Below are 27,299 nucleotides of genomic sequence, written 5' to 3'. Positions count from 1 at the left end.
TGGTTCAGGCGATGGACTAGAAATCCATTGGGGTTTCCCCGCGCAGGTTCGAAACTTGCTAACTACGCATTACTCATTTCCGTTTCACTCCGACTCGTTGGAAAGGATGGCATCTTCCGTCATTTTTCCATGTGGAATGGTGACATATCCCACCAATTTGCGTGAAGTTGATGCCGGTCCGCCTGTCCACTCCAGATGTTTTCTCAACAAATTTGCACCTGACAACTTCAGTTATTCACCTGCGCGGAGAGGGAGTATTTTGACTGTTTACTCTGTCGAAATCCCGTATCAGCTGGAATATCAGAGTTGGGACATCTTCCAATTTTCTATGTTCGACGTGGAACTACCCGAACGTCTCCAACACCGCCTCATAACGGACTTATTTTATCATTGTAAACCTCCCAGGCAGTGTCACCTGTCCTCTTCCTAATGTCTTTTCTGAAGAGTGGTGACCAGCCAGCATCAGCCGTAAGGCTCCGTACTGAGGTCAAACTGCAGATGTGACCACCTGAGCATGATCCCAGTGCTTTTATAAACGATTTCGGAGCCAAATGAAGGACATTATGTCAGCACTCGTTGTGAATTTAATTAGATGAAGCTCAATCTTTCTCCGCCGGTCCACCCTTTGCAATGAAAACACCTTTCCCGTCTCGTAACCTTCCACATTCGCCCTTTCGGTTTGTGGCACAGATGCTTGAAAAGATGGGCAATTTGTCAGAACGGTTGGAAGAAATTTTCCCATTTTAAAAGTTGGCAAGGAGAAGAAAAAAGCTGGACTTTGCCGATGTGGAAGAACGCGAAGCGGATCAGCCTCTGCCGACGAAAAGTTCTGCCCACACGGGTAATCGCATGTGGCCAGTACGGGGATTGAACCCGCGACCTTGGCGTTATTAGCACCACGCCCGAACCACCTGAGCTAACCGGCCGACGTCGCGAGCGAAACCCACGATGAGCACCTGCGTTTTTCTATTGAGTTGCATCATTCAGTGCAGAAGTTTAAAATTTTCACTGCTGACTGATCGCGCATCTTCAACCTGATGGAATGGCATTTTCGTTTTAAATGACTTTCATGGGATTTGGCTGGGGCACTCACAACGTGCATTTGATGTTCACCCCCCCCTGTTTTATTTGAAATATTTTTTTCGGCTAAAATAGTAAAATATGTTGCGAAATTCAGTCGGAATATTGTCAACATGTTGCCATTTTGCTGACTGGATGCATTTGCCATTTGTGGAATATTTGCTCCATCTGGAAGTCTGGCAGCCAGGGCTGCAAAATGGGGGCGTGTGTTCAAGCGCAGAATTAACCGGAATCCGTTCAATTTGATTTTTGCATCAATGATTCTGTGAGTTGCACCTTCACTGAACAGAAATATATTTCCAAAGGCTGTCATTCAACACGATTTAACGTTTCGAGTAATTCATCAAGATTTGAAAGGCTGAACAAAACACAGCCCAACTGCCCTTGTGATCCAACTCTTTCTATCAGTAACAGTCACACAGCAGCCGCATGTCACAGGTCCCGCTGCACACTGGGGAGAGCGAATTGGGATTTTATATTTTGCCTACTCTCTCGTGCGACGCTTCATAACGAGGCACACTGTGGGAATTGGAATGACGTAAAAATGTGGAGAAAGCATCGTGCTCGTTGCGAGGGATATTATACGTTGCCTCACGGCGGCTCCTCAATGAAGTTTCCATCCATGCTTGCTGAAGGAATTTCCTTCCGATCCCGACTTTTTCGCTGTCATCAGCAACACATTAGACACCCTTCTGCCAAATCGTAAAGACAATGTTGAGCGGTTAATGTGTTGAGCGTGACGACCAACTAACCGCCAGTTTCGAGATTTCCAGCCGAATAGCTGTTCTTCTGAAAAAACTCAGTATTTGCGTAAATTAGGTTTGAAGCGCATTCTCAATTCGTGTGAAGCGATGTGTTGATCGGTTGAATGCAGTGCGTCAAAGTAAGCTGGTATGATTTCTTGCAACAAGGTTGGCTGACGTGAATATTGACAAAACATTGAAGCGAATGAGAGGAATGATCACAGTTGACATCCAGCTGACCGGTCCTCCGCATGTGTTTCGCTGTAGAGCAGTCAAGGTTTGCTCAAATGTCACCGACCGATTTGTGGCACAGAAGTGTGAAAAGATGGACAATTTGTCAGGATGGGAGGCAGACTTTTTCCCAGTTGAAAAATTGTCAACGGCATCGTGAGTGTACAGAAGTACGCGAAGCGACTCAGGCTGTTCGAAAAAGCCATTGCCACTGAGCATAACGTGAACCGGGCTCCACAGACAGAGGTAACCGCATTTGGACAGTACGAGAATTGAACCCTCAGTCGCAGCGTTATTAGCAACATGCTCCAGCCGTATCAACCAACCGGCCCCAGTTCATCTTAAATTTTGGATCAATGATTGCGGGAGTTGCATCTTCAGTGAACAGAAAGATATTCTCGAAGGGCTCAATTCAAATTTGTCCACTGGTGATTCAGAAACGGCAAATGTCACCACCATGTGGGAGAGCCGGATTGGATTCCGAATCCGCACATACTCTAATATATCTGCATTAGTTTTGCGCATTCAAGAGCTCGTTTTCCTAAGGCGCCTTGAAGGGAGTTATTTTGGGATGTAAAGTTTGTGTTCCATCCAGTTCTGAGTGTATGGACAGATATAGAATGCTTGCAAATGCTTGTTTCAATCCATCCATGTGCTGTATCCGAATGAAAAGGACGACAGATGAAATTGAGCCGACATGGGGAAAGAAGACAGACGCATGACATCAGCAGAGAAATTAATCGCATTTGTATCCATCACAAGAGGTCAGCATCACTTCAAGGAGGCAGGCTGTAAGAATTATTGAGTGGGTATCAGTATGATTTCCGACGCGTTTGACCGTGTAGTCATGGCCGAGTGGTTAAGGCGATGGGCTAGAAATCCGTTGGGGTTTCCCCGCGCAGGTTCGAATCCTGCTGACTACGCATTTCTCATTTCCGTTTCACTGTGACTCGCTGGAAGGGATGGCATCTTCAATCATTTTCCCCTGTGGAATGGTGACATATCCCACCAATTTGCGTGAAGTTGATGCCGGTGCGCCTGTTCTCTCCAGATGTTTTCTCAACAAATTTGCACCTGGCAACTTTAGTTATTGACCTGCGCGGAGAGGGAGTATTTTGACTGTTTACTCTGTCGAAATCCCGTATCAGCTGGAATATCAGAGTTGGGACATCTTCCAATTTTCTATGTTCGACGTGGAACTACCCGAACGTCTCCAACACCGCCTCATAACGGACTTATTTTATCATTGTAAACCTCCCAGGCAGTGTCACCTGTCCCCTTCCTAATGTATTTTCTGAAGAGTGGTGACCAGCCAGCATCAGCCGTAAGGCTCCGTACTGAGGTCAAACTGCAGATGTGACCACCTGAGCATGTTCCCAGTGCTTTTATAAACGATTTCGTAGCCAAAGGAAGGACATTATGTCAGCACTCCGTTGTGAATTTAATTAGATGAAGCTCAATCTTTCACCGCCGGTCCACTCTTTCAAATGAAAACGCCTTTCCCGTCTCGTAACCTTCCACATTCGCCCTTTCGGTTTGTGGCACAGAAGTTTGAAAAGATGGACAATTTGTCAGAACGGTTGGAAGAAATTTTTCCAGTTTAAAAGTTGTCAAGGAGAAAAAAAAGCTTCACATTGCCGGTGTGGAACAAGGGGAAGCGGATCAGCCTCTGCCGACGAAAAGGCGACAGGTTCTGCCCACACGGGTAATCGCATGTGGCCAGTACGGGGATTGAACCCGCGACCTTGGCGTTATTAACACCAAGCTCTAACCACCTGAGCTAACCGGCCGACGTCGCAAACGAAGCCCACGATGAGCAACTGCGTTTTTCTATTGAGTTGCATCATTTAGTGCAGGAGTTTAAATTTTTCACTGCTGACTGATCGCGCATCTTCAACCTGATGGAATGGCATTTTCGTTTTAAATGACTTTCATGGGATTTGGCTGGGGCAATCACAACGTGCATTTGATGTTCACCCCCCCCTCCCCCCCCCCGCCCCCCCGCCTCCCCGGTTTTATTTGAAATATTTTTTTCTGCTAAAATAGTAAAATATGTTGCGAAATTCAGTCGGAATATTGTCAACATGTTGCCATTTTGCAGACTGGATGCATTTGCCATTTGTGAAATATTTGCTCCATCTGGAAGTCTGGCAGCCAGGGCTGCAAAATGGGGGCGTGTGTTCAAGCGCAGAATTAACCGGAATCCGTTCAATTTGATTTTTGCATCAATGATTCAGTGAACAGAAATATATTTCCAAAGGCTGTCATTCAACACGATTTAACGGTTCGAGGAATTCATCAAGATTTGAAAGGCTGAACAAAACACAGCCCAACTGCCCTTGTGATCGAACTCTTTCTATCAGTAACAGTCACACAGCAGCCCCATGTCACAGGTCCCGCTTCACACTGGGGAGAGCGAATTGGTATTTTATCTTTTGCTTGCACTCTCGTGCGGCGCTTCATAACGAGGCACACTGTGGGAATTGGAATGACATAAAAATGTGGAGAAAGCATCGTGCTCGTTGCGAGGGATATTATACGTTGCCTCACGGCGGCTCCTCAATGATGTTTCCATCCATGCTCGCTGAAGGAATTTCCTTTCGATCCCGGCTTTTTCGCTGTCATCAGCAACACATTAGACACCCTTCTGCCACATCTTAAAGACAATGTTTAGCGGTTAATGGGTTGAGCGTGACGACCAACTAACCGCCAGTTTCGAGATTTCCAGACGAATAGCTGTTCTTCTGAAAAAAACTCAGTATTTGCGTAAATTAGGTGTGAAGCGCATTATCAATTGGTGTGAAGCGATGTGTTGATCGGTTGAATGCAGTGCGTCAAAGTAAGCTGGTATGATTTCTTGCAACAAGGTTGGCTGACGTGAATATTGACAAAACATTGAAGCGAATGAGAGGAATGATCACAGTTGACATCCAGCTGAGCGGTCGTCCGTATGTGTTTCGCTGTAGAGCGGTCAAGGTTTGCTCAAATGTCACCGACCGATTTGTGGCACAGAAGTGTGAAAAGATGGACTATTTGACAGGATGGGAGGCAGACTTTTTCCCAGTTGAAAAATTGTCAACGGCATCGTGAGTGCACAGAAGGACGCGAAGCGACTCAGGCTGTTCGAAAAAGCCATTGCCACTGAGCATAACGTAAACCGGGCTCCACAGACAGAAGTAACCGCATTTGGACAGTACGAGGATTGAACCCTCAGTCGCAGCGTTATTAGCAACATGCTCCAGCCGTATAAACTAGCCGGCCCCAGTTCATCTTAAATTTTGGATCAATGATTGCGGGAGTTGCATCTTCAGTGAACAGAAAGATATTCTCGAAGGGCTCAATTCAAATTTGTCCACTGGTGATTCAGAAACGGCAAATGTCACCACCATGTGGGAGAGCCGGATTGGATTCCGAATCCGCACCTACTCTAATATATTTGCATTAGCTTTGCGCATTCAAGAGCTCGTTTTCCTTAGGCGCCTTGAAGGGAGCTATTTTTGGATGTCATGTTTGTGTTCTATCCAGTTCTGAGTGTATGGACAGATATAGAATGCGTGCAAATGTTCGTTTCAATCCACCCATGTGCTGTATCCGAATGAAAAGGACGTTAGACGACAGATGAAATTGAGCCGACATGGGGAAAGAAGACAGAAGCATGACATCAGCAGAGAGATTAATCGCATTCGTATCCATCACAAGAGGTCAGCATCACTTCAAGGAGGCCAGCTATAAGAATTATTGAGTGGGTATCAGTATGATTTCTGACGCGTTTGAACGTGTAGTCATGGCCGAGTGGTTAAGGCGATGGACTAGAAATCCATTGGGGTCACCCCGCGCAGGTTCGAATCCTGCTGACTACGCATTTCCGTTTCACTACGACTCGCTGGAAAGGATGGCGTCTTCAATCACTTTTCCCTGTGGAATGGTTACATATCCCACCAATTTGCATGAAGTTGATGCCGGTCCGCCTGTTCTCTCCAGATGTTTTCTCAACAAATTTGCACCTGACAACTTCAGTTATTCACCTGCGCGGAGAGGGAGTATTTTGACTGTTTACTCTGTCGAAATCCCGTATCAGCTGAAATATCAGAGTTGGGACATCTTCCTATTTCCTATGTTCGACGTGGAACTCCCCGAACGTCTCCAACACCGCCTCATAACGGACTTACTTTATCATTGTAAACCTCCCAGGCAGTGTCACCTGTCCTCTTCCTAATGTCTTTTCTGAAGAGTGGTGACCAGCCAGCATCAGCCGTAAGGCTCCGTACTGAGGTCAAACTGCAGATGTGACCACCTGAGCATGATCCCAGTGCTTTTATAAACGATTTCGTAGCCAAATGAAGGACATTATGTCAGCACTCCGTTGTGAATTTAATGAGATGAAGCTCAATCTTTCTCCGCCGGTCCACTCTTTGCAATTTAAACTTTCCCGTCTCGTAACCTTCCACATTCGCCCTTTCGGTTTGTGGCACAGAAGTTTGAAAAGATGGGCAATTTGTCAGAACGGTTGGAAGAAATTTTTCCAGTTTAAAAGTTGTCAAGGAGAAAAAAAATGTGCACTTTGCCGGTCTGGAAGAACGCGAAGCGGATCAGCCTCTGCCGACGAAAAGTTCGGCCCACACGGGTAATCGCATGTGGCCAGCACGGGGATTGAACCAGCGACCTTGGCGTTATTCGCATCACGCTCTAACCACCTGAGCTAACCAGCCGACGTCGCAAGCGATGCTCACGATGAGCAACTGCGTTTTTCTATTGAGTTGCATCATTCAGTGCAGAAGTTTAAATTTTTCACTGCTGACTGATCGCGCATCTTCAACCTGATGGAATGGCATTTTCGTTTTAAATGACTTTCATGGGATTTGGCCTCGGCAATCACAACGTGCATTTGATGTTCACCCCCCCCCCCCCCCCCCACCCGTCCCACCAGCCCCCCCCCCCCCCCCCCCCCCCGTTTTATTTGAAATATTTTTTTCTGCTAAAATAGTAAAATATGTTGCGAAATTCATTCGGAATATTGCCAACATGTTGCCATTTTGCAGACTGGATGCATTTGCCATTTGTGAAATATTTGCTCCATCTGGAAGTCTGGCAGCCAGGGCTGCAAAATGGGGGCGTGTGTTCAAGCGCAGAATTAACCGGAATCCGTTCACTTTAATTTTTGCATCAATGATTCTGTGAGTTGCACCTTTAGTGAACTGCCATATATTCCCGAAAGTCTGTCATTCAACACGATTTAACGGTTCGAGTAATTCATCAAGTTTTGAAAGGCTGAACAAAACACAGCCCAACTGCCCTTGTGATCCAACTCTTTCTATCAGTAACAGTCACACAGCAGCCCCATTTCACAGGTCCCGGTTAACATTGGCAGAGCGAACTGGTATTTTATCTTTTGCTTACTCTCTAGGGCGAGACTTCATAACGAGGCACACTGTGGGAATTGGTATGAGATAAAGATTTGGAGAAAGCATCTTGCTCGTTGCCAGGGATATTATACGTTGCCTCACGGCGGCTCCTCCATTAAGTTTCCATCCATGCTTGCTGAAGGAATTCTCTTCCGATCCAGACGTGTTTCGCTGTCATCATAAACACATTAGTCACCCTTCTGCCTCATCTTGAAGACAATATTGAGCGGTTAATGTGTTGAGCGTGACGAACAGCTCACTGCCAGTTTCGAGATTTCCAGACGAATAGGTGTTCTTCTGAAAAAACTCAGTATTTGCGTAAATTAGATGTGAAGCGCATTATCAATTCGTGTGAAGCGATGTGTTGATCGGTTGAATGCAGTGCTTCAAAGTAAGCTGGTATGATTTGTTGCAACAAGCTTGGCTGACGTGAATATTGACAAAACATTGAAGCGAATGAGAGGAATGATCACAGTTCACATCCAGATGACCGGTCCTCCGTATGTGTTCCGCTGTAGAGCGGCCAAAGTTTGCTCAAATGTGAGCGACAGATTTGTGGCACAGAAGTGTGAAAAGATGGACAAATTGTCAGGATGGGAGGCAGACGTTTTCCCAGTTTCAAAATTGTCAACGGCATCGTGAGTGTACAGAAGTCCGCGAAGCGACTCAGCCTGTTCGTAAAAGCCATTGCCACTGAGCATAACGTAAACCCGGGCTCCACAGACAGAGGTAACCGCATTTGGACAGTACGAGGATTGAACTCTCAGTCGCAGCGTTCTTAGCAACACGCTCCAGCCGTGTCAACTAACCGGCCCAGCTCAACTTAAATTTTGGATCAATGATTGCGGGAGTTGCATCTTCAGTGAACAGAAAGATATTCCCGAAGGGCTCAATTCAAATTTCTCCACTGGTGATTCAGAAACGGCAAATGTCACCACCATGTGGGAGAGCCGGATTGGATTTCGAATCCGCACGTACTCTAATACATCTGCATTAGTTTTGCGCATTCAAAAACTTGTTTTCCTAACGCGCCTATTCTGGGATGGAAAGTTTGTGTTACATCTCATTCTGAGGGTATGGGTATATATAGAATGCTTGCAAATGTTTGATTAAATACACCCATCTGCTGTATCCGAATGAAAATGACGTTCGACGACAGGTGAAACTGAGCCGACATGGGAAAAGAACACAGACGCATGACATCAGCAAATAAATTAATCGCATTTGTATCCATCACAAGAGGTCAACATCACATCAAGGAGGCCGGCTGTAACAGTTATTGAGTGGATATCAGTATGATTTTTAACGCGAGCAGCTGTGTAGTCATGGCCGAGTGGTTAAGGCGATGGACTAGGAATTCATTGGCATTTCCCCGCGCAGGTTCGCATCTTGCTGACTACGTATTTCTCATTTCCGCTTCGCGACGACTTGTTGGAAAGAATGGCACGTTCAATCATTTTACCCTGTGGAATGGTTACATATCCCACCAACTTTGCGTGAAGTTGATGCCGATCCGCCTGTCCTCTCCAGATGTTTTCTCAACAAACTTGCATCTGACAACTTCAGTTATTCACCTGCGCGGAGAGGGAGTATTCTGACTGTTTACACTTTCGAAATCCCGTAACAGCTGGAAAATCACAGTTGGGACATCATCGAATTTTCTTTGTTCGACGTGGAACGATCCGAAATTCTCCAACACGGAATTAATTAATCATTGTAAACCTCCCAGGCAGTGTCACCTGTACCGTTCCTAATGCCTTTTCTGAAGAGTGGTGACCAGCAATCATCAGCCGTAAGGTCCGTACTGACGTCAAACTGCAGATGTTACCACCTGAGCATGATCCCTGTGCTTTTATAAACGCTTTCGGAGCCAAATGAAGAACATTATGTCAGCACTCCGTTGTGAACTTAATCAGATGAAGCTCAATCGTTCTACGCCAGTCCACTCTTTGCAAAGAAAACGCCTTTCCCACATTCGTAACCTTCCACACTCGTCCTCCCGGTTTGTGGCATAGAAGTTTGAAAAGATGGGCAATTTGCCAGAAAGGTTGGAATAAATTTTCCCAGTTTAAAAGTTAACAAGGAGAAAAAAAGCAGCACCTTGCGATTGTGCAAGTCCGCAAAGTGAATCAGCCTATGCCGTCGAAAAGGCGGCTGAAACTGCCCACACGGGTAATCGCATGTGACCAGTACGGGGATTGAACCCGAGAAACTTGGCGTTATTAGCACCACGGTCTAACCACCTGAGCTAACCGGCCGACGTCACCAGCAGATCCCACGATGAGCCACTGCTTGTTTCTATTGAGTTCCATCATTCAGTGCAGAAGTTTACATATTTCACTGCTGACTGATCGCGCATCTTCAACCTGATGGAATGGCATTTTCTTTTTAAGTGGCTTTCATGAGATTTGGCTGGGGCAATCACAACGTGCATTTGATTTTCAGCCCCGCGGTTTTATTTGAAATATTTTGTTCTGCTAAAGTCGTAAAATATGTTGCGAATTTCAATCAGAACATTGTCAACATGGAGCCGTTTGGCAGAGTGGATGCATTTGCCATTAGTGGAATATTTGCTCCATCTTGAAGTCTGGCAGCCAGGGCTGCAAAATGGGGGCGTGTGTTTCAGCGCAGCATTAACCTGAATCATTTCAAGTTGAAATTTGAATCAATGATTCTGTGAGTTGCACCTTCAGTGAACAGAAATATATTCCCGAAAGGCTGTCATTCAACACGATTTAACGGTTCGAGTAATTCATCAAGTTTTGAAAGGCTGAACAAAACACAGCCCAACTGCCCTTGGGATCCACCTCTTTCTATCAGTAACAGTCACACAGCAGCCCCATGTCACAGGTCCCGGTAAACACTGGGGAGAGCTAACTGGTATTTAATCTTTTGCCTACAGTCTCGTGCGTGACTTCAGAACGAGGCACCCTGTGGGAATTGGAACGAGAATAAACTTGAAGAAAGCATCGTGCTCGTTGCCAGCGATATTATACGTTGCCTCACCGCTGCTCCTCAATGAAATTTCCATCCATGCTTGCTGAAGGAATTTTCTTCCGATCCAGACGTGTTTCGCTGTCATCAGCAACACATGAGACACCCTTCTGCCACATCTTAAAGACAATGGTTAGCGGTTCATGTGTTGACCAGCGACCTGCCAGTTTCGAAATTTCTAGACGAATAGCTGTTCTTCTGAAAAAACTCAGTATTTGCGTAAAATAGGTGTGAAACGCATGATTGATTCGTGTGAAGCGATGTGTTGATCGGTTGAATACGGTGCTTCAAAGTAAGCTGGTATGATTTCTTGCAACATGGTTGGCTGACGTGATTATTGACAAAACATTGAAGCGAATGAGAGGAATGATCACAGTTGACATCCAGCTGACCGGTCGTCCGTATGTGTTTCGCTGCAGAGCGTTCAAGGTTTGCTCAAATGTCACCAACCGATTTGTGGCACAGAAGTGTGAAAAGATGGACAATTTGTCAGGATGGGAGGCCGACTTTTTTCCAGTTGAAAAATTGTCATCGGCATCGTGAGTGGACAGAAGTACGCGAAGCGACTCAGGCTGTTCGACAAAGCCATTGCCACTGAGCACAACGTAAGCCCGGGCTCCACAGACAGACGTAACCGCATTTGGACAGTACGAGGATTGAACCCTCAGTCGCAGCGTTATTAGCAACACGCTCCAGCCGTGTCAACTAACCGGCCCAGCTCAACTTAAATTTTGGATCAATGATTGCGGGAGTTGCATCTTCAGTGAACAGAAAGATATTCCCGAAGGGCTCAATTCAAATTTGTCCACTGGTGATTCAGAAACGGCAAATTTCACCACCACGTGGCAGAGCCGGATTGGATTCCGAATCCGCACATACTCTCATATATCTGCATTAGTTTTGCGCATTCAAAAGCACGTTTTCCTAACGCGCCCTGAAGGGAGCTATTTTGGGATGTAAAGTTTGTGTTCCATCTAGTTCTGAGTGTATGGACATATATAGAATGCTTGCAAATGTCTGTTTCAATCCACCCATGTGCTGTATCCGAATGAAAAGGACGTTAGACGACAGATGAAATTGAGCCGACATGGGGAAAGAAGACAGACGCATGACATCAGCAGAGAAATTAATCGTATTTGTATCCATCACAAGAGGTCAGCATCACTTCATGGAGGCCGGCTGTAAGAATTATTGAGTGGGTATCAGTATGATTTCTGACGCGTTTGGCCGTGTTGGCCTGGCCGAGTGTTTAAGGGGATGGGCTGGAAATCTATTGGTGTTTCCCCGCGCAGTTTCGAATCCTGCCAACTGCGCATTTCTCATTTCCGTGTCACGGCGACTCGTTGGAAAGGGTTGCATCTTCAATTGTTTTTCCCTGTGGAATGGTTACATATCCCACCGATTTGCGTGAAGTTGATGCCGATCCGCCTGTCCTCTCCAGATGTTTTCTCAACAAATTTGCACCGAACAACTTCAGTTGTTCTCCTGCGCGGAGAGGGAGTATTTTGACTGTTCACTCTGTCGAAATCCCGTATCATCTGGAAAATCACATTTGGGACATCTTCGAAGTTTCTATGTTCGACTTGGAACTACCCGAACGTCTCCAACACCGCCTCATAACGGACTTATTTTATCATTGTATACCTCCCAGGCAGTGTTACCTGTCCTCTTCCTAATGTCTTTTCTGAAGAGTGGTGACCAGCCAGCATCAGCCGTAAAGCTCCGTACTGAGGTCAAACTGCAGATGTTACCACCTGAGCATGATCCCAGTGCTTTCATAAACGATTTCGTAGCCAAATGAAGAACATTATGTCAGCACTCCGTTGTGAATTTAATTAGATGAAGCTCAATCTTTCTCCCCAGTCCACTCTTTGCAAAGAAAACACCTTTCCCGCCTTCCACATTCGTAACCTTCCACATTCGTCCTCCCGGTTTGTGGCACAGAAGTTTGGAAAGATGGGCAATTTGCCAGAATGGTTGGAAGAAATTTTCCCAGTTTAGAAGTTATCAAGGAGAAAAAAAGCTGCACATTGCCATTGTGCAAGTGCGCGAAGTGAATCAGCCTGTGTCGACGAAAAGACGGCAGAAATTGCCAACATGGGCAATTGCATGCGGCCAGTATGGGGATTGAACCCTCGACCTTGGCGTTATTAGCACCACGCTCTAACCACCTGAGCTAACCGGCCGACGTCGCGTACCGGCCCCACGATGAGCCACTGCTTGTTTCTATTGAGTTCCATCATTAAGTGCGGAAGTTTACATTTTTGACTGCTGACTGATCGCGCATCTTCAACTGGATGGAATGGCATTTTCTTTTTAAATGACTTTCATGGCATTTGGCTGGGGCAATCACAACGTGCATTTGATGTGCACCCCACGGTTTTATTTGAAATATTTTGTTCTGCTAAAATCGTAAAATATGTTGCGAATTTCAGTCGGAATATTGTCAACATGGAGCCGTTTGGCAGACTGGATGCATTTGCCATTTGTGGAATATTTGCTCCATCTTGAAGTCTGGCAGCCAGGGCTGCAAAATGGGGGCGTGTGTTTCAGCGCAGAATTAACCTGAATCCTTTCAAGTTGAAATTTGAATCAATGATTCTGTGAGTTGCACCTTCAGTGAACAGAAATATATTCCCGAAAGGCTGTCATTCAACACGATTTAACGGTTCGAGTAATTCATCAAGTTTTGAAAGGCTGAACAAAACACAGCCCAACTGCCCTTGGGATCCACCTCTTTCTATCAGTAACAGTCACACAGCAGCCCCATGTCACAGGTACCGGTAAACACTGGGGAGAGCGAATTGGTATTTAATCTTTTGCTTACACTCTCGTGCGTGACTTCAGAACGAGGCACCCTGTGGGAATTGGAATGAGAATAAATTTGAAGAATGCATCGTGCTCGTTGCCAGCGATATTATACGTTGCCTCACCGCTGCTCCTCAATGAACTTTCCATCCATGCTTGCTGAAGGAATTTTCTTCCGATCCAGACGTGTTTCGCTGTCATCAGCAACACATGAGACACCCTTCTGCCACATCTTAAAGACAATGGTTAGCGGTTCATGTGTTGACCAGCGACCTGCCAGTTTCGAAATTTCCAGACGAACAGCTGTTCTTCTGAAAAAACTCAGTATTTGCGTAAATTAGGTGTGAAACGCATTATTGATTCGTGTGAAGCGATGTGTCGATCGGTTGAATGCAGTGCTTCAAAGTAAGCTGGTATGATTTGTTGTAACAAGGTTGGCTGACGTGAATATTGACAAAACATTGAAGCGAATGAGAGGAATGATCACAGTTGACATCCAGGTGACCGGTCGTCCGTATGTGATTCGCTGTAGAGCGGCCAAGGTTTCCTCAAATGTTACCGACAGATTTGTGGCACCGAAGTGTGAAAAGATGGACAATTTGTCAGGATGGGAGGCAGACTTTTACCCAGTTGAAAAATTGTCAACGGCATCGTGAGTGTACAGAAGTACGCGAAGCGACTCAGGCTGTTCGAAAAAGCTATTGCCACTGAGCATAACGTAACCCCGGGCTCCACAGACAGAGGTAACCTCATTTGGACAGTACGAGGATTGAACCCTCAGTCGCAGCGTTAATAGCAACACGTTCCAGCAGTATAAACTAACCGGCCCCAGCTCAGCTTAAATGTTTGATCAATAATTGCGTGAGTTGCATCTTCAGTGAACAGAAAGATATTCCCGAAGTGCTCAATTCAAATTTGTCCATTGGTGATTCAGAAACGGCAAATGTCACCACCATGTGGGAGAGCCGGATTGGATTCCGAATCCGCACATACTCTAATATATCTGCATTAGTTATGCGCATTCAAAAGCTTGTTTTCCTAACGCGCCTTGAAGGGAGCTATTTTGGGATGGAAAGTTTGTGTTCCATCTCGTTCTGAGCGTATGGATATATATGGAATGCATGAAAATGTTTGATTCAATCCACCCATGTGCTGTATCCGAATGAAAAGGACGTTAGACGACAGATGAAATTGAGCCGACATGGGGAAAGAAGACAGACGCATGACATCAGCAAAGAAATTAATTGCATTTGTATCCATCACAAGAGGTCAATATCACATCAAGGAGGCCGGGTGTAAGAATTATTGAGTGGATATCAGTATGATTTTTGACGAGTGCGGCCGTGTGTTGTCATGGCCGAGTGGTTAAGGCGATGGACTCGAAATCCATTGGGGGATCCCCGCGGAGCTTCGAATGCTGTTGACTACGCATTTCTCATTTCCGTTTCGCTGCGACTTGCTGGAAAGGATGGCATCTTCGATCATTTTTCCCTGTGGAATGGTTACATATCCCACCAATTTGCGTGAAGTTGTTGCCGGTCCGCCTGTCCTCTCCAGATGTTTTCTCAACAAATTTGCACCTGGCAACTTCAGTTATTCACCAGCGCGGAGAGGGAGTATTTTGACTGTTTACTCTGTCGAAATCCCGTATCAGCTGGAATATCAGAGTTGGGACATCTTCGAATTTTTTATGTTCGACGTGGAACTACCCGAACGTCTCCAACACCGCCTCATAACGGACCTATTTTATCATTGTAAACCTCCGAGGCAGTGTCACCTGTCCTCTTCCTAATGTCTTTTCTGAAGAGTGGTGACCAGCCAGCATCAGCCGTAAGGCTCCGTACTGAGGTCAAACTGCAGATGTGACCACCTGAGCATGTTCCCAGTGCTTTTATAAACGATTTCGTAGCCAAATGAAGGACATTATGTCAGCACTCCGTTGTGAATTTAATTAGATGACGCTCAATCTTTCTCCGCCGGTCTACTCTTTGCAATGAAAACTCCTTTCCCGTCTCGTAACCTTCCACATTCGCCCTTTCGGTTTGTGGCACAGAAGTTTGAAAAGATGGGCAATTTGTCAGAACGGTTGGAAGAAATTTTCCCAGTTTAAAAGTTGTCAAGGAGAAAAAAAAGCTGCACTTTGCCGGTGTGGAAGAACGCGATGCGGATCAGCCTCTGCCGACGAAAAGATGACAGGTTCTGCCCACACGGGTAATCGCATGTGGTCAGTACGGGGATTGAACCCGCGACCTTGGCGTTATGAGCACCATGCTCTAACCACCTGAACTAACCGGCCGACGTCGCAAACGAAGCCCACGATGAGCAACTTCGTTTTTCTATTGAGTTGCATCATTAAGTGCTGAAGTTTAAATTTTTCACTGCTGACTGATCGCGCATCTTCAACCTGATGGAATGGCACTTTCGTTTTAAATGACTTTCATGGGATTTGGCTGGGGCAATCACAACGTGCATTTGATGTTCAACCACCCCCCCCCCCCCCCCCCCCTCCACGCCCCCCCCCCCCGGTTTTATTTGAAATATTTTTTTCTGCTAAAATAGTAAAATATGTTGCGAAATTCAGTCGGAATATTGTCAACATGTTGCCATTTTGCAGACTGGATGCATTTGCCATTTGTGGAATATTTGCTCCATCTGGAAGTCTGGCAGACAGGGCTGCAAAATGTGTGTTCAAGCGCAGAATTAACCGGAATCCGTTCAATTTGATTTTTGCATCAATGATTCTGTGAGTTGCACCTTCAGTGAACGGAAATATATTTCCAAAGGCTGTCATTCAACACGATTTAACGGTTCGAGTAATTCATCAGGATTTGAAAGGCTGAACAAAACACAGCCCAACTGCCCTTGTGATCCAACTCTTTCTATCAGTAAAAGTCACACAGCAGCCCCATGTCACAGGTCCCGCTTCACACTGGGGAGAGCGAATTGGTATTTTATCTTTTGCTTCCTCTCTCGTGCGACGCTTCATAACGAGGCACACTGTGGGAATTGGAATGACATAAAAATGTGGAGAAAGCATCGTGCTCGTTGCGAGGGATATTGCACGTTGCCTCACGGCGGCTCCTCAATGAAGTTTCCATCCATGCTTGCTGAAGGTATTTCCTTCGGATCCCGACTTTTTCGCTGTCATCAGCAACACATTAGACACCCTTCTGCCACATCTTAAAGACAATGTTTTGCGGTTAATGTGTTGAGCGTGACGACCAACTAACTGCCAGTTTCGAGATTTCCAGCCGAATAGCTGTTCTTCTGAAAAAACTCAGTATTTCCGTAAATTAGGTGTGAAGCGCATTATCAATTCGTGTGAAGCGATGTGTTGATCCGTTGAATGCAGTGCGTCAAAGTAAGCTGGTATGATTTCTTGCAACAAGGTTGGCTGACGTGAATATTGACAAAACATTGAAGCGAATGAGAGGAATGATCACAGTTGACATCCAGCTGACCGGTCGTCCGTCTGTGTTTCGCTGTAGAGCGGTCAAGGTTTGCTCAAATGTCACCGACCGATTTGTGGCACAGAAGTGTGAAAAGATGGACAGTTTGTCAGGATGGGAAGCAGACCTTTTCCCAGTTGAAAAATTGTCAACGGCATTGTGAGTGTACAGAAGTACGCGAAGCGACTCAGGCTGTTCGAAAAAGCCATTGCCACTGAGCAGAACGTAAACCGGGCTCCACAGACAGAGGTAACCGCATTTGGACAGTACGAGGATTGAACCCTCAGTCGCAGCGTTATTAGCAACATGCTCCAGCCGTATAAACTAACCGGCCCCAGTTCATCTTAAATTTTGGATCAATGATTGCGGGAGTTGCATCTTCAGTGAACAGAAAGATATTCCCGAAGGGCTCAATTCAAATTTGTCCACTGGTGATTCAGAAACGGCAAATGTCACCACCATGTGGGAGAGCCGGATTGGATTCCGAATCCGCACATACTCGAATATATCTGCATTAGTTTTGCGCATTCAAGAGCTCGTTTTCCTCAGGCGCCTTGAAGGCAGCTTTTTTGGGATGTAAAGTTTATGTTCCATCCAGTTCTGAGTGTATGGACAGATATAGAATGCATGCAAATGTTTGTTTCAATCCACCCATGTGCTGTATCCGAATGAAAAGGACGTTAGACGACAGGTGAAATTGAGCCGACATGGGGAAAGAAGACAGACGCATGACATCAGCAGAGAAATTAATCGCATTCGTATCCATCACAAGAGGTCAGCATCACTTCAAGGAGGCCGGCTATAAGAATTATTGAGTGGGTATTGTAAGGAATAATCATTAAGACAACATATATTGGAAGGAATAATTATTAGGACAAGTAGGAGATAATAATTAACATAGAAGAGATAATCACTACTTGAGTAGCTCTCATATATCACATATATTATTAAGCATACACCTGTACCCTTTTAATTGCACAATACCTTACCAGGTCAGTACACATGGATACTCACATAAATGAACATAAAGGCTGAAAGAAGTCAAGCAAACACACAGAAGCTGAAAGTAATTTCTTAAATAAACGAGAGAAAGTCAGACAACGGGAAAAAAGACTTGGCATAGCAGGATGCCCTACAATGGTTGAACAAACAACAACCTTGGCTGATTAGACAATAAACTTCAGATAAGAAGGCAAGATGTAACCACAGTGATATCATAGCACATTCATTAGTGACCAATCAGAAAGAAGGCAGATAACGTAGGTCTTGTAAACCATGGTGGCTAACGAAAAGTGGCCTTGGGGTCTGCAACAAAAAAACCTTGACTGTAAGATAAGAATGATGAAATATGAAGCTACATGTGGATAAAAAGGACTGTCAGAGCACTGGTTTTTTGGATTCATCTGGAAATCCCGGCTTTATTGAAATGTATTAGCTAATAAAGCCTTGCTGCCTGGAAGATCAAGACTCAGACTCTCTATTCTGATTGATGAACTCTTCTTGCCGTCCACGGGGAACCACGGCAAATCTGGCGCTTGCGAGCAGGGCAGAGTTGAGGTCGTCCGGTGACTCAACCCCGGAGGGATCGAGGGAGACTGTGGTCCGACCGGAACCGAGAAGTCCCCAGCTGGCCTTCTGTCAACAAGGTAAGCAGACTTGCATGCATGTAAATCCTTGTTGTCAGAAAGGGGTTTTCGAGGCCTGGCGCACCCGGTTCTCCACTGGTCCTGGATCTCACCTGCCCAAAAGATAACCTGCATTGGTAAAGTTAAAATTGTGTAAAATATTGAGAGACTGAGTCTGATCGGAAGGGTAAATTTTGCATGTAAAAAGCACGCTTTAGTTTTATGTACTGTATTGTCCACGAATGGGTAAAAAGTGAGACGCTACAAAAACCGAACGCTAATTGATGCAATTAGGTTAGTCGAGCGGTTTGGAGCGGGCTTCCAGGTTACGACTTGCCCAAGGAGAGTAAGTGTAGGCAAGCCTGCCAGTCCAAACCTACCCAGGACCTCGGAGAGAGAGACGTCAGCCGAGAGGAAGGAGAGATCTAGGAGAGATTGGTCTCCTACCTGATATAGTAATTAAGGACCTACGTTGATCGCCGGAAGAAGAGAGGGGACAGGTAGTGAAATAAAGTAAAGGGGCTACAAGGAGAAGCCTGAAAAGGTTGATCTGGAATAGCGGTGTAAGCAGCTGTTGGTAAATGTGGAGTGCAAAGCAGGATCACGACAGTGATGAATCACGTAGGAATATTGCAGTAATAGATTTCTTAAGTAGTGGTGTTAACACACATTTTTTTGGAGAAGATCTAGTAAAAATAGATGGAGGAGGTTTTAGGGAGTGGTATGAGGGTGAGAGAAATGCCCTGCTAAGAAGAATAACTGAAGTAGTTAATTTGGAGGAAGTGAATAAGGAGTGGCCATATGTAAATTGGGACGAAATAATATACAAAAATTGGACGAGTGAAGCAGTAGAAGAAACATTGCCAGAATTAATAGAAGAAATCAGACCAAGTAAGGCTCTGTTCGAAATCAGTGAGCAAGTGGAGGCATATTATCCACTAGCAGAAGAAAAAGGATTATCACCAGGAGAGGGAAGAACAGGGAAGCAAATACTGAGACCACGGTTGGAAATACAGTTGTCAGTCAGGGAAGTGCAGTGGGAAGATAGTCCAAGGACAGAAAAAGGGAAAACAGTATATCGCATAAAAATAACAATAGTGCCAAATACCAACATATCAGAAAATATTAAGCCGCAAGGCAGTGCAAAGAAACAGAACATGCCATATCAAATTAAGACACCGGTGGAAATTCTGGGAGAAAAGTACCCAGCCCTGAAAGGAGACATAGCCCATATCTCCCAAAAATGGACCAAAAGAACAAGTAAATTAAACACACAGTGGCCAGAGGGAGGCACCTGGTGTACAGAAAGATGTGAGGATCAGAAAGGACTGGTAAAGAACTATAAACTAAGGGATAAATCACAAAAGAGAAATCAGAAAAGAAGAAAAGAATTGGAGATACTAACACTATTTGAAAAGGAAGGAAAAGAGAAAAAGCGCATATGGAAAATGCAAATGCCAGTTCAGATTCAGGAAAAGGAAAAATTGAAAGACCCAAATATAGCCCCGCCCCCTTATAAGGAAAACCAAGATTTTGCTGGGCTGTATCCAGTAATAAAGGGGACAGTGAATTTTGAGGGGGAATATGAAGAAAGGGACATGACCCGCGAACAATGGGCAAAGCAGGAGGTGGAAAGAAAGGTAAAAAGGGAAGAAGAAGGTGCTAAAGTGGAAGGAGAACTGGATAACATACGCCGTATGAGGCAAGAGTTAGAGGAAGAGTTGGTTCGGGTAATGGTGTTAAAATGGGCAAATAGAAAAATGGAGGAAGAACAGAGTAAAAAAGGTGAGGAGGCAGTGGACAGTGAGGCAAGGTGTGAAGAGGAGGAGGGTAAGGAAGAATGGGATGAAAAATGTAAATATAGCAAGGGAAGTGCAGGAAGAAAAGAAGCAAGACAGGGATACAATGGGTACCCCCGATGAAACTTATATGTGAAGAATTGGACGAGAAAGACTCCACCAGTTTGAGTGAGGAGGACGAAGAAAAGGTAAGAAACTTAAGAAAGTTAAGAAAGTCAAATCGAAGAAGGAGACCACCTACCAAGTTTGGAGAAATAGAATGGGAAGACCCAAAAGCATTCCCCGTAGTTGTAAAAGGAAATAGGACACAATACATTCCGTGGGCAGGACAGGAACTACCCAATTCAATTAGTGAATTACCAAATATCATGGATGGGGCTGGGAGGTGGATTGGACAGCTGGAGGCAGGAATGGTAGGAAAAAGAATGGCCCTAGGAGATATCAAAGCTCTCCTAACAAAAGTACTGGGAATGAATCAAATGGCTGAAGTCATGAGACTTGCTGGAATTCCTACTGCAGCACTCGATCCAAATGTGGATGGAGTGCTCATAGATGAATACCGCCCACTAATTTGGCGAGCACTAAGGGGATTGTACCCTAACCGTGTAGATCTGAAATCACTAAAAGGAGACCCACTGGGAGAGGAGGAAAATGCTGCAACATATGTTGAAAATCAGTTAAAAAGGTGGAGAAGGGACACAGAAAGAGACATCCTGACAGACCCCCTAACTAATGCCATGTTCCGAGCAGCCATCTTAGAAGGCCTACCAGCTTCAGCTAAGTCCAGATTGGATGAAGTAGTCGGCCTGGAATCACAAATTTACAGGGAATTTCTGGACTATGTTATCCACGCAGTAGAGAGACACCGTAAAGAGGAGAAGAATGCAGATAAACAATTAAAAGAAGTACACCGTAAGCTCCTGCAGGCGCAGTTAGAAGAAATAAAAGCTAAACAAAAGTCAAAAGAGGACCCCACCCCCAAGAAAATGGCACCCATAATAACTGAAGTGATTACTGAAGAAACCCCCAACCCAACACCAGAGAGGGGGGGAGAGGGATGTCAGCCTATTATAACCTATAACATCTCTGGTTTCCCGATGCACATGAACCAAGGGGGATTCAATCCAAATTATCAGACCACATATCTACCTCAAAATCAGAATAATTGGAACGGAAAAGGACAGGGACAGGGAAAAGCACCCTATCAGAACCAGAGGGGACAAAACCAAGGATATAATCAAGGCCCCAGGCAGGGAGGACCACCTGGCCCTCCAGGGGTATGCTGGGGATGTGGGGAAACAGGACACATAAAAAGGAATTGTCCCCAAAACAGCTATAGACAAGGAGGTCAACAACAAATGAGTCAGCAAATGATGCAAGTGCCAACCAGTGACTGCCCAATGAGTCAGGGGCCAGTAAATCACCAGAGTTTCCTATAGGGAGGCCCAGAGAACCCCGAAATGGTAGGCCAGTATGTACAAATAACGGACACAGCAAATCAAGAACCTGTAATCAATGTTAGAATAGGGGGGGTTGAGATCCCCATGATGATAGATACAGGAGCTACTTGTACGTGCATACAAGAAAAATATGCAGGACACCTACCATTGTCAGGTCAGTTTGTAAAAACTATGGGGTTCTCGGGGAAAGCAGTATTGACTCAAATGACGATGCCGGTGCCTATCACCGTTGGAAACAAAACCACTCATGTGCCTGTGTTAGTATGCAATAAAACACCACTGAATTTGTTAGGCCGGGATGCAATCTTAGGGTTAGGGTTAAAATTAGAGTGTACAACTCAAGGAATTAATCTGACGGGCATGTACGTAATTAGGGTAAGGGGAGAAGAGTGGGCCAATGTATATTGGCTAGGGGACATAGAAGAACAAATTAAAAAGCAGGTATGGGAAATTTGGGGGACATTTGTAGAGGCCCAGATTCCAGACGCCGAATGGCCGAAAACTGAACTACATAGCACAATGATTTTTGATAAAATGCAACAGTCAGAGATACAGGAGAAGTGGAATAAAGAGGCAGGACAAGAACAGGAAATAAATTCAGACAGCATTTTAATCGGACCAGAGGGAGCAGCCCTCACAATTAGAAAGAATGAATGGGTCAGAAAATGGTTCTCAGTGCCTGAGACAGAACCACATGTAACGCTAAAGGTGAATCCTGATTACAGACCAAAGGATTTGGGACTTATGACGTTTAGGGCACAGGAACTGGAATTTATTAAAGCAAACAATGAGAATATTTGGATGTCGACTGACGGACAAATGATGAAAATATCTGTTAATGCAAGGATGACTGGAAGACCAAAAGAGGTAAAAATAGAGTTAAAAGATAAAGATGTAGAGCAAGAATGGAGAGCAAAGTTAGAAAAAGATTTAGATTCTCTCCCTGAGGAATTGTGGTCAAAGAACGACACAGATGTAGGCAAAGTTAAAACAGCTACCCCAGTCGAAGTAAAATTGAAGCCAGGATGTCAAGGACCTTGTAAACCACAATATCCAATCAAGGCAGAAGCAGTAAAAGGCATAAGAGAAACAATCAGAGGATTAGTAGACGCAGGGGTGTTAAAAGAAACCCGAAGTAAATGTAACACACCCTTATTACCAGTTAAAAAGGCAGATGGGGAAAAGTGGAGGTTAGTACACGACCTGAGAGCAGTTAATGAAGTAGTTGAAAATGTGCCAGTAGAAGTCCCTAACCCCTACACCTTATTGACTAACATACCGTCTGAAAGCAGATGGTTTACAGTAATATACTTATGCTCAGCGTTTTTCAGTGTGCCCTTGGCACAAGCGAGTCAGTACTTATTTGCTTTCAAGTACGAGGGAAAACAGTACACATACAATAGAATGCCACAAGGATTCAAACACTCCCCACATGTATTCAACCAAGTGTTGAGAGCAGATTTGGCAGGGATACAACTAGAAGGAACACTGATACAATATGTGGATGACTTGTTGTTGTGTACAGAAACAAAGGAACAATGTAGGGAAGAAAGATTAAAACTGCTGGAAAAACTGGCGAAAGGAGGACATAAAGTGTCAAGAAAGAAATTACAGTTCTGTCAAAGAAAAGTAGAATACCTTGGAAGGGAAAGAACTGTTGGACAAAAAAGAATAGCTCACCGGCAGATAGAAGCAGTATTGAAAATCCCAAAACCACAGACAGTGAGACAGATGATGACATTCTTAGGAATGACAGGATTTAGTTCAGAATGGATAGAAAACTATGCAGAAAAAACACAAGCGTTAAGGAAAATAATGAAAGAGGCCGGATGTGAGGAGTTAAAAGCGATCTTGATATGGGACAGGGAGGCCTCAGAGGCATTTGATAACATGAAACAAGAGATGGTGCAAGCACCAGCACTGATGCTGCCTTCGTATGATAAACCCTTTGACCTTTTTGTTAGCAACAGGGAAACAGGATTCGCAACTGCTGTGTTAATGCAGGACAGGTGTAAAGGAAGAAAGAAACAAGCAATAGCTTATTATAGCACCAAGTTAGATGATGTGGCCCTGGGGTACCCTCCATGTTATCAGGGTTTGGCAGCTGCTTGGTGGGCTTACGAAAAAGCAGCTACCATCACAATGGGATATTTAATAAACATACATGTACACCACAAAGTAGCTGAATTGATTGAGCAAGGAAAATTTGTGCTGACACCTGCTAGGATCCATCATTATCGAATGCTAACCACATTTCCAGATATCACAATAATAAAGTGCAACAGAGTAAATCCAGCTGATTACATGCCATTACCTCATGAAGGAGAAGAACATGAATGCTTAAGAGAAGCAAAAACATTTATGAAACTGAGAGAAGACTTAAGAGCAGAGGGACTAGTGACAGAAGAGAAGAGGACACTGTATGTAGATGGCTCATGTTACAGGGATCACTTGGGAAACCACGCAGGCTATGCCATAGTTGAACAAAGACCAGGAGGCCTTGAAGTTATAGAAGCAGAAAAATGTGAACAGCCCTGTTCGGCCCAACTAGCAGAACTTAAGGCACTAACCAGAGCATGTGAATTAGCAAAAGGGGAGGCAGTAGAAGTGTATACAGATTCGGCTTATGCACATGGAGTGTGTCATCTGTTTGGATCAATCTGGAAACAGAGAGGCTTTATGAAAAGTAGTGGGGGACGAATACAGCATGAAAGTCAAATAAAAGCCTTAATACAAGCTATGATGGGCCCAAAAGAATTGGCCATAATCAAATGTCAGGCACACAAGAAAGGAAAAGATAATGTGACTAAAGGAAATGCAAATGCTGACAAAGCAGCCAAAGAAGTAGCAGGATGTGCATTAACTACAATAGCTCCAGTAGAAATAGCAGAACCACATCCAGGACCAGGGGTAGGGAGTATCATTCCCCAGCCCACGTTAGATGACGTAATACAATTACAGGAGGACGCTGGAATAGCTGAGAAGACCATGTGGAAAGAAAGGGGAGCGATACAAGGACAGCAGGATAGACTGTGGCGAAATGGAGAGGGGATGGTAATAGCACCCACAGCATTACTAACCTTACTGATAAGTGAGGCACATGGAGTTGACCACTGTGCAAGAGGAGAAGTGATCAGGAAGATTAAGAAGGAAGGGTTTTGGTCACCATACTTACAGAGTTCCATTGATTACATGTTAAGTCAATGTGAGGTGTGTGCGCAGAACAATATCAGGAAAAGCATAACTGCCCCAATAGGACATATACCCATTCCTGAGGGACCATTTAAACACCTGTGTATGGATTATGTGGACATGGTGAAAAAGATAAACGGGAAAAGATATATGTTAGTAATCATTGACAGATTCAGCAGATGGATAGAAGCAACACCATCTAAAGATCAAGGGTCAGGAACAGTGATCAACTTCCTGACAAAAGAAGTCATTCCAAGATTTGGCATACCAGCCAAATTAAGTTCAGACAATGGATCTGCATTTGTAGGAAGAGTACTGAGAGAAACCCTCTCAGTGCTCCGAGTGAAACAGAAATTTGACTGTGTCTACCATCCTCAGTCACAGGGAATGGTAGAAAGGGCAAATGGAGTTCTTAAGGCCAAAATAAGCAAGATCTGTAGCGATACAGGGAAAAACTGGATTGATGCCCTACCACTAGCCTTAATGCAACGCCGAAGTCAGGAGAATAGAATAACACACTTAAGTCCACATGAGATGATGATGGGGAGACTAATGCCCGTGCCAAAGATTAGGGGAACGGGAGGCCCTACATTAGAATATTTAGATCAGGACACTAAAGAGTACATGCAGCCATTAACTGTTATACATAGAACTATATTTGAACAGGAAAAAGCCAAAGAGGAAGAAAGCCCAGCGGCTGACCACCGAATCAGACCTGGAGATCGAGTATACATCAAGAAATTCCGAAGGCGCTGGGACGAACCAAGAAGAGAAGGACCTTTCGATGTTACCAGAGTTTCACCCACAGCCTTACAAGTAGAAGGCAGTACACTGTGGTACCATTTAAATCATTGTACTAGGACAATACCAGGTATAGGGGAAGATAGAGAGGCTGTCGCAGTTGAAAGCCCGGAGAGAAGTAGTAGTGGGGACGAAGAAAACACAGGAGAAAGTTCCAATAGTTCTGTGCCAGATCAAAATAGAGATGCAGAGAGGGAGGATAGTGAGGATAACATTGAGTTTGATTTGGATGATGGGCCAGATGATGTTCCTGGTCCTAGTACGGGAAGTGGGGAAGAAGGGGCAGCAGCTCCCGCCCCCTTCCCGACTTGGGACTTGGAAACCATTGCCACCAAAGACTTCCTGGGTGAATAATAGAAAAGAGCAATTTATAGCAGACACAACACTAAAAGTCCGAGAAGGAAGAAAAATGTGGAAAATAAAAACTAAGGAATTAGCAAACAGCAAGACGAGTAAGGAAGGTAATCGGGATTCTACCTATTATCAACTAAGAAAAAGAAATCACAAGCGGTCAGTAGCAGCAGATACAATTTGGGAAAAAGCACAGAGAAATGAGTGGTGGAAATGGGCTGAATACACAGGATACAAAAATAATAATGGAAAGGAGTGCGTAATTTGTGCGTCAGAAAAACCTCGCACTCAGGTAATTGACATATCGTGGGGATCAGGGGAATGCAGGACCTGGTATAAAAACTGGAAAAAGGAAAAGTGCCAAGGTAAATATACAACATATCCACACACATACACTACAGGAAATCAGACAGTTACTATCCAAATAGTAAACTGCTCGGAACCCTCATGTAGTGATCTCTGTAATGGGACAATGCCAGTGTGTCAATACCACTGCATTTTATATGCTGGGGTAGGAAGTGGCACGCAAAATTTGGCCCGAGAATGTCCAAAGTGGCCAGAAACGGCAATGGACGCGACCCCAAAAGAATGGAGGATAAAACCCGACTTACAGATCCAAGATTGCTATTGGAGAGAAAGTCGTGAGGGAACTAAATTAGGAAATTACACAGGAAAATGCAAAAAGGTTTGGAATATAACTGATATCCATAGCCTATACGTCTCAAAGCAAGGGGGAGAACCACCTCCTCCGCGAGTACTGGATTTACAAATAAATCAGCAAGCTGATCTATGGTGGCTGTGTGATCCCAAAAAGGGGTTAATGGCAAAACTGCCGGTGGATTGGATTGGATTGTGTGCTAGGGTCATGCTGGCACAAAATACTGTCCTGCTACCGATGGAACATGAAATGGAAGTTCGAAGAGTGAGAAGGTCATACACACCTAATCCAGAAATAAAGTTAGATGCAATAGGACAACCTCGTGGAATCCCCAATGAATTTAAAGCGAGAAATGAGATAGCTGCGGGGTTTGAATCCATTCTAATCTGGATTACCCCCAACAAAAACACTGAATGGATTAATTACATTTATTACAATCAGCAGAGATTCATTAACTGCACTGATGAAGCTCTTACTGCACTAGGTGAGCAGTTAGATGCAACTAGCAAAATGGCTTGGCAGAATAGGCAAACACTAGATTGGCTATTAGCAGAAAAAGGGGGTGTATGTGTTATGTTTGGCGATCAATGCTGTACATTCATCCCTAACAACACTGATCCAAAAGGATCATTCACTAAAGCTATGACCAACTTACAAAATCTAAGGAAAAAATGCATGACAATGCTGGATTTGGCCATAATATTTG

At 44.7% G+C, this 27,299-nt stretch overlaps 9 non-coding genes across 9 annotated transcripts; 4 read left to right on the top strand and 5 right to left on the bottom strand.

Annotated features, from left to right (window-relative positions):
- Positions 1 to 852: 852 nt before the first annotated feature.
- trnai-aau (transfer RNA isoleucine (anticodon AAU)) lies at positions 853 to 926 on the bottom strand. Its single transcript has one exon. It is a non-coding gene; the product is annotated as a tRNA-Ile (tRNA).
- A 1,969-nt stretch (positions 927 to 2,895) lies between these two features.
- On the top strand, positions 2,896 to 2,977 carry trnas-aga (transfer RNA serine (anticodon AGA)). Its single transcript has one exon. It is a non-coding gene; the product is annotated as a tRNA-Ser (tRNA).
- A 793-nt stretch (positions 2,978 to 3,770) lies between these two features.
- On the bottom strand, positions 3,771 to 3,844 carry trnai-aau (transfer RNA isoleucine (anticodon AAU)). The gene has a single exon. It is a non-coding gene; the product is annotated as a tRNA-Ile (tRNA).
- Positions 3,845 to 5,832: 1,988 nt separating this feature from the next.
- Positions 5,833 to 5,914, top strand: trnas-aga (transfer RNA serine (anticodon AGA)). The gene has a single exon. It is a non-coding gene; the product is annotated as a tRNA-Ser (tRNA).
- Positions 5,915 to 8,775: 2,861 nt separating this feature from the next.
- Positions 8,776 to 8,857, top strand: trnap-agg (transfer RNA proline (anticodon AGG)). The gene has a single exon. It is a non-coding gene; the product is annotated as a tRNA-Pro (tRNA).
- Positions 8,858 to 9,639: 782 nt separating this feature from the next.
- trnai-aau (transfer RNA isoleucine (anticodon AAU)) lies at positions 9,640 to 9,714 on the bottom strand. The gene has a single exon. It is a non-coding gene; the product is annotated as a tRNA-Ile (tRNA).
- Positions 9,715 to 12,562: 2,848 nt separating this feature from the next.
- On the bottom strand, positions 12,563 to 12,636 carry trnai-aau (transfer RNA isoleucine (anticodon AAU)). Its single transcript has one exon. It is a non-coding gene; the product is annotated as a tRNA-Ile (tRNA).
- Positions 12,637 to 14,605: 1,969 nt separating this feature from the next.
- On the top strand, positions 14,606 to 14,687 carry trnas-cga (transfer RNA serine (anticodon CGA)). Its single transcript has one exon. It is a non-coding gene; the product is annotated as a tRNA-Ser (tRNA).
- Positions 14,688 to 15,480: 793 nt separating this feature from the next.
- Positions 15,481 to 15,554, bottom strand: trnam-cau (transfer RNA methionine (anticodon CAU)). The gene has a single exon. It is a non-coding gene; the product is annotated as a tRNA-Met (tRNA).
- Between the last annotated feature and the right edge of the window lie 11,745 nt (positions 15,555 to 27,299).

The sequence above is a fragment of the Mustelus asterias genome, chromosome 30, assembly GCF_964213995.1.
Source record: "Mustelus asterias chromosome 30, sMusAst1.hap1.1, whole genome shotgun sequence".
NCBI classification, from domain to species: Eukaryota; Metazoa; Chordata; class Chondrichthyes; order Carcharhiniformes; family Triakidae; genus Mustelus; species Mustelus asterias.
The sequence above is the reverse complement of the archived record's forward strand: the minus strand, read 5'-3'. Positions and strand labels throughout refer to the sequence as shown.